Genomic DNA, 12,677 nt, shown 5'->3' on the forward strand with positions numbered 1-12,677 from the left:
CCCGTGTGTGCGTGGGTTTCCTCCGGTTCTCCGGTTTCCTCCCACAGTCCAAAGATGTGCGGGTTAGGTGGATTGGCCATGCTAAATTGCCCGTAGTGTCCTAAAAAGTAAGGTTGGGGGGGGGGGGGGGGGTTGTTGGGTTACGGTTATGGGGTGGATGCGTGGGTTTGAGTGGGGTGATCATTGCTCGGCACAACATCGAGGGCCGAAGTGCCTGTTCTGTGCTGTACTGTTCTATGTTCTATGTTCTATCTGTTCATTTGTTCATACTTTTTATTAGGAGCAAATTCGTTACAGCTACAGTTTTTATCATCGTGAACTTACGGAATATAGTATGCTTCTCAGTTTGTTCAGATTCTGTGCAGATTTGAAAGCCTCGATTTTGTAATATTGTAATAAACTCTTTATTCTACATTTTCAGTTTTTCTCCTTGTGAAAATTTAAAAAAATTATACTTGTAAGGGCGCCGAAGTTCAGCTTGCCCGGGGCGCCAGCAACCCTAGGGCCGGCACTGGGCACAGCCTTAGAATAAAAGGGAGTCACTTTAGAATAGAGATGAGGAGAAATTTCTTCAGCCAGAGAGTGGTAGGACTATGGAATTCATTGCCACAGAGGGCGGTGGAGGCCGGGACATTGAGTGTCTTTAAGACAGAAATTGATAAATTCTTGATTTCTCGAGGAATTAAGGGCTATGGGGAGAGAGCGGGTAAATGGAGTTGAAATCAACCATGATTGAATGGTGGAGTGGACTCGATGGGCCGAATGGCCTTACTTCCGCTCCCATGTCTTATGGTCTTATGGTCTTCCCTTCTGAGCAACAGGGACAGACTCCGTGCCAGAGGCCCTACCCCATGGCTTACCCCTGGTAAGTTCCCCCCCTCCCCCACAAGTATCCAAAACGGAACAGCCGCTGGTTCACTGTGTGAGAATCAGATAAATATACTCAGGAGGCATGGTGGTGTTATCACTGGATTATTGGTGCAGAGACCATGGATGCTGCTCTGGAAACAAGGGTTCGAATCCTGCCGATGCAGATGGTGAAATATGACTTAAATACAAATTGTAGTATAAACCCATCTAGTTCATTCATGTTAAGGAAGGAAGCTTCAATGGTTACTTAGTTTTGCCCCACAACTGAGCAGCATGATGGCGCAGTGGGTTAGCACTGCGTCCTCATGGCACAGAAATCCCAGGTTCCGTCTTGGCTCAGCGTCACTATCTGTGTTGACTTTGCACATTCTCCCCTTCTTTGCTTGTGTTGCGACCCCACAACTGGGGCCTAAATCGCTGGCTTTGAAAGCAGACCAAGGCAGGTGAGCAGGACGGTTCGATTCCGGTAACAGCCTCCCCGAACTGGCGCCGGAATGTGGCGACTATGGGCTTTTCAGAGTAATTTCATTGAAGCCTACTCGTGACAATAAGCGATTTTCATTTTCAAGATGTGCAAGCTAGGTGAATTGGCAACGCTAAATTAGCCTTAATTGAAAAAAAGAGAAATGAATCGGGTACTCTAAATTAAGAAAAAAAGTTTTGGCCCACATATGAATCCAGATTCACAGCATGCGTTGTCTTGAAAAAATGTTCTCTGAAATGATATCGTCAGGCAGTGAGTTATTGGATGGCCCAGATATCGGCAACCGCACCCTGTGCATATATCCTGGATACTGCAGCAAACTGCAAAGAAATAAACTTGGCTGAAGTCTGGAATGTAAACGTGTATCGAGCTATCTCTTACCTGCCTTGACAATTAATGCTTTCATGAGGCGGCTTCAGCCTCGTCCTGTTTGTATTTACGATCTTATTAGCATTTGTGCAAAATTTATTTTGATTAGTGGTCGTGAATGACCCCTGCTTCCTGATCTTTTACATTGAACTGTGAAGTGGTGATGAGCTCAGTTTTTTTGTCATTATACTGCGTGACCCCTGTTTACAGACAGTGAATAACACAAAATCGTTTTCCCCCCTGTCTGATTGCGCATTTTGTTCAGGTAACAATAGCGGGTTTCTGCTCTTTGGAAAGTTTTGCCGCTGATTCATGGTGCATTTACCGTCTGTTCAGTGTGGTATTAAGAACGGGACATGAAACTACTCACATGATGCATGATGTATTGGATATTTGTTCATTACCCATTATTGGCTCCGAGATGAACAAATAACCCAGAAAAAAGGAACGGTGGTTACAAGCACAGCAGTGAAAAGAATGTATGGGCGGGACTAGTTCGAGGTGTAATCTTTCCTGTTAGCATGTACACCTTCCATATAAATACAATCAAACAAAATGAGGAAACTAAACAGAAACAGAAACTATTGTAAATTGAACAATGTAAATAGATTTTTAATAAGAATAATATTTATTGCCATAAGTAGGCTTACATTGCAATGAATTTAATGTGTAAAGCCCCTAGTCGCCACATTCCGGCGCCTGTTGGTGTACACAGAGGGAACATTCAGAATGTCCAAATTACCTAACAGCACGTCTTTCGGGACTCGTTTGAGGAAAACGGAGCACCCGGAGATAACCCATGAAGACACGGGGAGAACGTGCAGACTGACAGTGACCCAGCGAAAATCGCACCTGTGATCCTGGCACTGTGAAGCCACAAAGCTAACTACTGTGCTGCCATGCTGCCAAATGTTTGGACAATAACCATTAATGCCCATTTATTCACACATTAATATACCGACACTCTAATCGAAATGTTCGTGTGAATACAATGTCTGACTTTGCATTACTGCTGCAACTAATCCATTCTTATTTTTTATTGAGGTACTTAACCTGGCGGTGTCACAATGTGTTTCGATGAGTATTCGAGGGCAGCAGTTATAATTGACACCAGCAGCGATAAAAATCCAAAAAATAAAATGAACTTAAAATAACAAACGATCTGCTAGACTTGAAAGAGAAAATATTGGCAGAAAAAGAGAGAAGAATAAAGTATCTCAGTGAAGACTGGGGTGAAACGTGGTTATGGCATTACTGCAACTCTCTCCTCCATCTTAATCGCTGCAATTATGCATGTCACCTTCAAGAAATTACCCCCACACACGGGTGTAGTCACGAGACAGATTCAAAACTGAATCATGTGCACAGCTTTTACTCCGAGACATATGGCACCCCAGCTTCAGTATTTACATGGAGCTTGCATTTGCGCTCACAGATAATATGAGCATTGGTCCTTATTGGATTCTTCTCTGACGCAAACTAGAAAACAGTTTTATCATATAAATCGAGGAAAATGAAAATATTTTTTGCCAAGGCCAGAAAGCACAGTGCCCATTACCATCGACTCAGGATCAATGTGGCGGTCATGAGAAGTAGAAATAGTGAAATACATATTCTTAGCCTCCTCACGAAGACACACAAGTAACATAAACTCCAACACTGCTTCTAGTGAGCCGGAGCACCCTTCAGCTATCGGGTAAGGGAATGTCTAAGGTGCAGTGTCTGTAATCTACTCCGACTTTCATTGTCTGCCGGAGATTTGTGCTCCGCAAGCTGTTATGTGCACAGAGGATTACACCATCAACACCATACATCGGAAAGCTTTGGAGAACGAGCATGAGAAATAGCTCATATCCTCCAAATGCGGTGTCAAGAAGAGCGTTCAAACAACGCCGTCGTCTACTAGGTTGAGTCGACCATCGCAGAGGACATAATCCCCCAAAACCAGCTCGACTATGCAGGGCGTGTCGGTCGAATTCCTGCCCAAACGTTCCCAGAGTCACAGCTCTACTGGCAACAGATGTCCCTGGAGGACAACATATATACTTCACGATGTGCTTAAAAGAACCCGGAAGTGGTCAAACATGTCCATTGATACACGGAAGAAAATAATTGCGACGCCTCTCGCAGAAAGCCAGGAAACCTGTCTCGAGACCACAACAGAGAAGCGCACAGGTGCTGATGGACCTTCCCAGGCAGCAGCAAGCGGTCAGACGAGACCAGGTTAAAGAACTGTGAGCTTTGACAAAGAGTCATCGGAGTCGAAACATTAGCTCTTTTCTCTCCCGATAAAAGCTGCCAGAATTGCTGAGATTTTCCACGATTTTCGCTTCCATTTCAGATTCCAGCATCCGCAGTAATTTGTTTTATCCAGGTTAAAACCATCAGTTTTATTTGGATCACACGATTTCGGAGCGTTGCTCATGAAGGAAAAACGCTCCGAAAGCTCGCGATTTCAATAAAGCTGGTGGACATTACCCTGGTGTTGTGAGACTTTCACTGTGCTCACGCCATTCCAGCGCCGGCATCTCCACATCATGGCTGCCTTTTCGGGAGCACACAAACCTTCAAATAACCTGATCATTCACGCACGAAGGTGCCTGTGGCAGAGTCTGCGGATTGCACTTTGGAATGTCCGTTCATCTCAGAATCCTTGAATCAGGGTGGAAGCAAGATGAATTGACCAACGTATCATCCTCCCCGAACAAGCGCCGGAATGAGGCGACTAGGGGCTTTTCACAGTAACTTCATTTGAAGCCTACTTACGACAATAAGCGATTTTTATTTCATTCATTCCATTCATACCGCCTCGATTATAATGAAATATTTACTCGCTGACTAATAACTGTGTGAAATCAGTTAATTTGAGATCAACGATTGAAAAATTTCACTGTGAAACATTGAAAAATCAAAACGTTTAGAAAAGCCATCACGTTGGTTATTTTATCATTTCGTATACTAAACATTAACGTGAATAGAGAATCGTGGCAAGCGAACTCGGGGATTTGAAATGGATAGTGAAATACAACAATGTTAATCTGCCACATTCTGTTCATACTGGTTTGAAATGGTGTAATTATTTAAATATGGCAGACACTGACTCTGATTTCGAATCTGCGATAAAAACTCAAAAAGCGGAAAATCTGAAGAATGTCATCTCATCGGGTGCAGTATTAAGAGATATGTCAAACAGCGGCTTCAGCAGCAGAATGGCCCGAAGGGCCCGTACTGCGCTGTAGTGTTCTATGTTCTATGTTCTATGTTCTAATGCATCTATTGTGATAATTTGAGGACTTGAGAAACAGACAGACCAGAAGCAGCAGCAGAGGTGAGAAGAGGAGACAATAGAGAACAAGATGTGGACAACTGAAACACAATGAACAGAAGTAATACTTCCATATGCAGACTTACAAGGGACTCCAACAGCAGCCAGCAGAGGATAGTAAATCTTTTGGACTTGAAAGAGGAAAAGATGAAAATGGAACGCTGATGAAAAACACTTTTCCATTCTCTTCCTCTCTGTAGATCCGCTGATCAGAAGCTTTAGGAGCTGAGACTGTCAGTGGCACTGTGAAATAAGGCACTGGGAATACTCTCCTATTAGTACAAAGGGAAACCCTCCTTTGACAATCGTGGGGTCCATGGAGTCACGCATTAGTTCCAATCAAAGAACAAACAATTGTGCTTAACCCATTCCAAGCCAAAATCGTGGGGATCGCAACTTGTAACTGACCTATCTGAATTCACATTGTTGACACATAGTTGTCCGAATCCGCAGAATTGACGTATTTTAGTAATTTATGGGATGTGGGTTGTTAACTCGGCCAGGTTTCATTGCCATCCCTAGTTGCCATTCACAAGTTGATGGTGAGCTGCCTTCTTGAACCAAGTTAGTGCATGAGATACAGGTACACCAACAGTGCTATTACAGCCTGCGACAGTGAAGAAACGGAAGTCAGTCAGGCTGTCGAGTGACTTTAAGGCAAACATCCAGCTGGTGGGATTCCCAGCTATCTGCTGCTCGTGTCCTTCTAGAAGGTAGTCGTCCAGACATTTCAAAGTTCTGCCGAAGGTGTGCCTTGATGATTTCTCACAGTGCATCTTGTGGAAGGTACCCATGGCTGCCACTGTTCCTCGGTGATTAAGGTAGTAAATGTATTGGGGTAAGAGTGCCAATCAAGCGGAGCTGCTTTGCCTGGACGGTTAGTGCGACATGATTTTTCTTGGGATTGATCTCAACCAGACAAGTGGAGATAGAACATAGAACATAGAACAGAGAACGATACTGTTGCACGTTTTACTTGAGTGTAATTCGCGTTTATTGGAGTGTATTGACACGCCTCCGTTTAAAGGCCGTGTGCTTAACAGTGCTAGGCTCTATGTATGTATTTTCAGCTCAGGAGTCGCCAGGTGCCGTATAACACCTCACAAATATTCCAAGGTCAGGTTCAAAGTAATAAAACGATACACCGATTAGTAAGTTCTAAACGATCAGTATTTATTATACAAATATAATAAATACGCATGCACACGCTAAGGGACTAAGCTATAACTAAACTAAGCGATCAGAATACTTAACTAAACAGGAACAGGCAAGGTCAGGGAGCGAGGCCTTCGTTCCGATCTTGGTCTGCAACCTTCAGAGAGTGTGCTGGTCGCTGGGGTCTAGTGGGCCTGGTTCGCGTAGCGAGCGTCGTATTGTCACTTACGGTTCGGCGGCTGGTGCTCAACGGCTGGAGTCAGGATACAGGTCGAAGTTCTTGGTCAAAGCCGGAGCACGAAAACAACAGACAGGACCATGTGTGGGGTCTATCTTTTATAGGACCCCAATGTCCGTGCCTCTTTTGGGGCGGGCTTTACCTTCAGGTATCGATTGGACCAAATTCTAATCGATATCATTTCAATTCCCCCAATGTGAGGGTCTCTTCTTGATGGAAGGGGGCGGTTTCTATAGTGGATACTTCTGGTGCCGCTCTGTCTGGACATCCACTTAAAGTATCTATTCAAACCTGAATGTTGCCATTGTGTGTGCCCAGATCTGGATTGCCTCATTAATATGCAAAGCGTTTTGCCATTAACACCTTTGGTTTGAGATCTTCCACCTGGCAAGAAACTAGTTTTGCTGCTTGCAAAATGCTAATCAGTCTTTGCAGACTGCTGTCTTGGCTAAACTGCTTTTCCCTGCAGCCTTAGCAATTCTCCATCTTGTCAGTCCAGTGTCCATTTTAGGTGGCTACAGTGGCTACATTCCCTCCTTGTGATCCTCACAATCAAAATATTGTGAAGGATCACCTATGCACGTTGCTTCGAGTGCTTCTGGGTGCCTTCTTTGTGTTCCCTGACCTCGGCAAGCTCCTGAGCGTCTACTCTGTCCTTGATTATGGGAAGAACATTTTTTACCTGACATCTCTACTTGGCGCAATGTCAAAGGGGACATGCATTACCAAAAACAGGGAACCTCTACCTATCACAACTATCCTTATCTTACCTTAAACATTTAATTACAGACTAAACCTCATCCATTCATACCACATCACATAACATTTCCTGACTCGGCAGTCGAGTTCAGGACAATATAATACATGGGTATATTTTATTTTAGTCACACACTGCTTTATTCATTTATGGGCTGGGGGGATTGGTGGAAACCGAAGATAGGAGATTGAACTCCATAGACGGTTGAGGGCAGGAACGGGAGGCTCTCCTCTTCCACTTCCTCAACCTGAGGGTCTGTACGAGTATGACGAGGATTGCAATCACTAGCATTGATTCAATCACATATGACATGGGGTACCATGTCATAAATTTTGTGCACCAGGTCTGAACCTCACTGTTCAGAGCTGAGCACGGGGAAGTTGTTGTGAGTGAAACATTTACGGCGGGGGTTGTGGGGGAAACGTGTCTTGCTTGGACATAAACAAATACAACATTTAAGAGCAATAAGTAGGCTTCCATTATCTTCTCTTCGTTCCTTTTCTCTTCCTCCTGTACGGCTGATCCTTGCTGTGATCCCTGTTTCGTCCTTCGAAAGCTATGGGATCAAGCACAGTATCTGTCAATACAGCTTAATATCCGTACTTGTTAGTGTATCTGTCTTTCAATTCCAATTGACCCATTAAAAATGACTTGCCAAGTCACACCCTGTGACTCCCCTCATTTTTTTTTTTCAAAAGCGAATTTAATGAACACAATACACCTAACAACTCTCCTGCGAGCCGTCTCGCAGGCTTTGCTCATTTACCATCCGAATGGTCCTGGATGTAAATAGCATGTGGGATGGCGGCCGAAGGGCTGCCTAACGAAAAATGAAAACAAATTGGAAACAAAAGGTCGAATGGGTTGCGTATGGGCCGCTACGGGTACGATTTGAATGGGATCCCCGGGTAGGGCGTGCTGTGCCATACCCGAGCTTGGCTGACCAAAGTGGGTTCTCAGACAGGGCGGGTCCTCAGTGCCGTTTGTCCACTGCCTGAGTAACCTGGAGTAAACGGGCAAGAATGTGTTTACCGTGGATTTGCAGCCTCTATTCGCCGAATAGAGGGGCACCTAAAAACCAAGGGAGGAGCCAAGATGCTTCTTTTGAAAAATGAGCTGGGCTTCAGACATTATAGCCGATAAGGTGAGCTGCTCACCATAGAAAGTTCTCAGAGGTATCTGCGGACAAACTAAAGTGCGTGCGAGGTGGTCACAATCTTTTCAGCTGAAAAGAAGGTGTCCAGCCTCCAACTGAATCAATAACATTGAAACAAACAAACATAAACTGACAAACAAAAACATACGTGCAGGTTCCATCAGAAAGGACATCACTTCCCTCAAGCGGTTCCTATTTTACATCATCTGGACACCTCACTTTTCCTCTGTCTCTGTGAACAGGGTCACAAAGGGGTTGCCGTATCGGGATTCAGACACCGTGTCGTCCTGCTCTCCCGGATCCCACACCCTTGTGTGGATCAGGCATGATATCTTTGAATTGTGTGACTGGGGTCACTTTCGTCATTGCGGACAAGTCGGTACGAATTGTCCCTGTGCCAGAGTGTTGGGTCCAAAAGTGAATGGGTATTGTCGGGGTAGTCGGGGTCGGGTGGTGGGTCTGGGTTTTTAATGTAAGTGACTTCCATGGGGTCACTGGAGTCGGGGTCATAGTCGCTGCAATGTGGGCTGTAGTGTGGTGTGCTGTGGCTGTCCTCAGAGTCAGTGTCTGTATTGCTGTCTCTGCTGCGGCAGCTTGTGGGCGTTTCGGGGCGTGGTCTGTCGTGGTCAGTGGGCGGAGTCTTGGGCGAGTCCGATGAAGAACTGGTCTGTGAGGGGGATGGTGGAAACGTGTCTCTAGTGGGTGGGGTGAGGTGTTCTGCTGCGTCTAGCAGGACATGGTGTGCATGGTTGGCCTGTGTTCCATATGCCTTTAACTGGTTGATATGGAACCACGCGGTCTTACCATTAGGATATTTTATCCTATAAACTGAGGGGCTAAGTTTATCCGAAATTGAGTTTGGGCCGGAATATTTTGGTGCCAAAAAACTGCTGGGGTTGTATACAGATAGCATTACCTGTTGCCCAACCTGGAATTCTGTGGGGTGTACGGTCTTGTTAAAGCATGCTGTGCGTTGTCTACGGCGTTTCCCTAGCTAAACTGCGGCTGCGATCTGTGCAGACCTCACAGTCTCAACCAGGTCTTTAACTGCCTTTTCGTGTGTGAGGGCCGTCACTTCGGGGCTAGTCATGTCCAGTCCTAAAAGGAATTCTGTACCTTTCATAGGGCGTCCGGTCATGAGTGTGTGTGGTGTGTATCCTGTGGAAGTTGAAACTGTATTTCTGATGAACATGAGTGCAAATGGGAGCACTGAATCCCATGTGGAGTTGTTCTCTTGAACCATTTTTCGAAGTGTGAATTTTAGGGTCCGATTCATGCGCTCTACAATCCCGCTGGACTGTGGGTGATACGCAATATGGAAATTTTGTTTTATGCCAAATATTGTCAGGACATTCTTCATGACCCGTCCTGTGAAGTGAGATCCCTGGTCCGAATCAATGCTTCGGGGTAAACCCCATCTCGTGAAGATGTGGTGGGTCAGGATCTTTGCAGCTGTCTTAGCTGTATTCGTTCTAGAGGGGAATGCCTCTACCCATTTGGTAAAGGTATCGATGACCACCAGAACGTATTTATAGCCATTCCTACAAGGGGGCAATGGTCCTATAAAGTCGATCTGGAGGTTTGTCCAGGGGCCATTAACTGGTCGAGTATGCCGAAGTTGTGCCTTTTTAGAATACCTCTCCGGGTTATTCTGGGCGCAAATAAGGCAATTCTCGATGTAGTGACTTACATCTGTCCTTAGGTTAGGCCACCAACAGAGCTGCCTGAGGTGCCTCGTGGTTGCGTCGATCCCTTGATGCCCGTGCCCATCATGGAACAAAGCAATCATTTCATTCCTGTCCTGCTGCGGGACCACATAAAGCTGATCCTTTATGATCACACCCTCATGTGTGGTCAGTGCGTGTCTGAATTTGTCATACTGTGGCACAAAGTTGCCTTTGAAAATCTCCCTGAGATCCTCATCCTGCTTCTGTGCCTCTACTAAATCCTTAATATCGGTCTGTGAGACTTGAACTGCGCTCACAGGGGCGCTAGCTGGTGCGCTAGCTGGGGGTGTCCACAAGTGTCCTCGCCTGGAACCTGCCTTAGCCAGTGCGTCGGCTTTTACATTCCCGGGGGGGATGACCTATGGTGGCTTCTTACTTTGATAATGCCGAAGGTCCTGTCCTTCGCTTTCTCTAAAATGTGTTGGAGTAAAGGGGCTGATGGAAGGGGTTTCCCATCTGCGGAGACAAAACCTCGTGTCCTCCACAGGGGCAGAAAATCCGTTAAACTATTGCAGACATATAGACTGTCCGAATATATGTCCGCCGGGCTGGGGAAAGAATTGGGGTGGTCCACTATATATGCTATGGCCGCGAGCTCTGCTGCCTGCGCGCCTAAGTGTCCTGGTAATTTTAAAGCTATCTCCTCGAGAGCTCGCCTCTGCGCGTCCTCGACATAGATGCCGCATCCTGTGATACGCTCACCTCCTAAAACCGTGGATGAACCGTCTACGTATATCCGTAGTGGTCCACACGTGTCTGTGTGTTGGGGGCTTTGACTGGGGTTCCCTATCTTCCTGGGGGGTGTCTTCGCTATAAAGGGTCGTGTGTTGTGTAGGGGTGCTACAATTTCGCATTCATGGGGCTGTCCTGGGTATTGAAGGTTGTCGGCTAAAAATGTGTGTGTGCGGGTCCGTTTTACTGTAATGTCCCGTCCTTGTAAGATTAGTGTCCACCTAGCTGCGCTAATCTGGCTAACTGAACCGTCCTTCAGTCGACCGTCTAGGAGTAACTGTGTGGGGGTGTGTTCGGTCAAAATGGTGGTGGGGTTGAGTCCGGTAATGTAAGAAAAGTATTGTACTGCCCAGAAGACTGCAAGGAGGTGCCTCTCGCAGGCTGAAAATCCTTTTTCAACTGGGTCTAACAGTCGGGAGGCATAAGCCACTGGTTTTAGCTGCTCGTGCCGTTCCTGAAGTAACACGGCCGAGAGGGTCAGATCTGTGCTCGCTACCTCTATTGCATAGGGGGAAAGTTGGTCTGGGACTTGTAGCGCGGCTGCTGCGCTAAGGGCTTTCTTTAACTCCTCCACAGCCTCTGTATGCTGCGGAAGCCATTCCCAGGGGGCTCCTTTCTTAAGGAGGTCTGAGAGTGGGGCGGCTTTTGTCGCGAATCCGTCGATGTGGTTCCGACAATAACCAACCAGTCCTAAGAACGACCGGAGGGCAGAAACATTCTGGGGAAGGGGCAATTTGACAATCGAATCAATTCTTTTGAATTCGATCTCGCGTTTGCCGTGAGTGATGACTGTTCCCAAATACATCAATTTATTTTCCAAAATCTGGGCCTTTCTTGGGTTAACTTTACAGCCAATTGAGGTTAAAAGTTCCAGGAGTTCGGCCAGAAGCGTAATGTGCTCTGCCTTTGTGTCTGTCTGCAGTAGTAGGTCGTCCACATACTGTACCAGACATTCGGGGCGGGAAAATTTTTCTAAACCATTCGCCAGCTGTCGGTGGAAAATGGAGGGGGAATTGTGGAATCCTTGTGGAAGGCATGTCCACGTATACTGCTGAGCTTTGAAAGTGAAGGCAAATTTGTACTGGCACGCCTTTGCCAATGGTATTGACCAGAAGCCATTGCTAATGTCCAATACCGTGAAATATTTGGAATTGAGTCCCTGCTTGAGCATGGTCTCGGGACTTGTAGCTACCGTGGGGGCTAATGCTGGGGTTACTTTATTGAGTTCCCGATAATCGATGGTCAGACGCCATGATCCGTCGGGCTTTCTCACTGGCCAAATAGGGGCATTATTGGTCGAGGCTACTGTTCTAAGCACACCTTGCTCCAATAAGCTACCTATTACCTTCTCTATTTCTCCCTCTGCTTCTAGGGGAAATCTATATTGTTTCTGTGGTCTGGGGTCAGGTCCGGTAACGTGAATTTGTCCAGTCATTCTGCCACAGTCGTGCCGGTGACTGGCAAATGCTGTCCTGTGTTTATTTAATACTGCCTTAACTTGTCTGTCCGTGTTTAGTGTAGTCAAGTCAAATGAGTATTCTCCTACTGCGCTAATCCTATTAGCGTAGTCTCCTACTGTGAGGGTAGCGGGTGCTCTGTCCGATCTTGCCATTCGCCAGACACACTGGTTCACTGGGTCGAACGACAGGCTATGTGCATTCATAAAATCTATCCCTAGGATGTGTTCTGCTGTCCGGGGAAGATTTACTAGAACAACGGGATGTTTGGTGGAAATGTTCCCTAGCTGGATTGCTACGGGTGCTGTGATATGTCCCTGCTGCGAGTGTCCTGTGAACCCGCTAAGTGTGATGGTGGAGGTGGTCGGCCACGTGTCTGCCTGTGCCGTGGTTGTGGAATTAATCGT

The sequence above is a fragment of the Scyliorhinus canicula genome, unplaced genomic scaffold, assembly GCF_902713615.1.
Source record: "Scyliorhinus canicula unplaced genomic scaffold, sScyCan1.1, whole genome shotgun sequence".
NCBI lineage: Eukaryota > Metazoa > Chordata > Chondrichthyes > Carcharhiniformes > Scyliorhinidae > Scyliorhinus > Scyliorhinus canicula.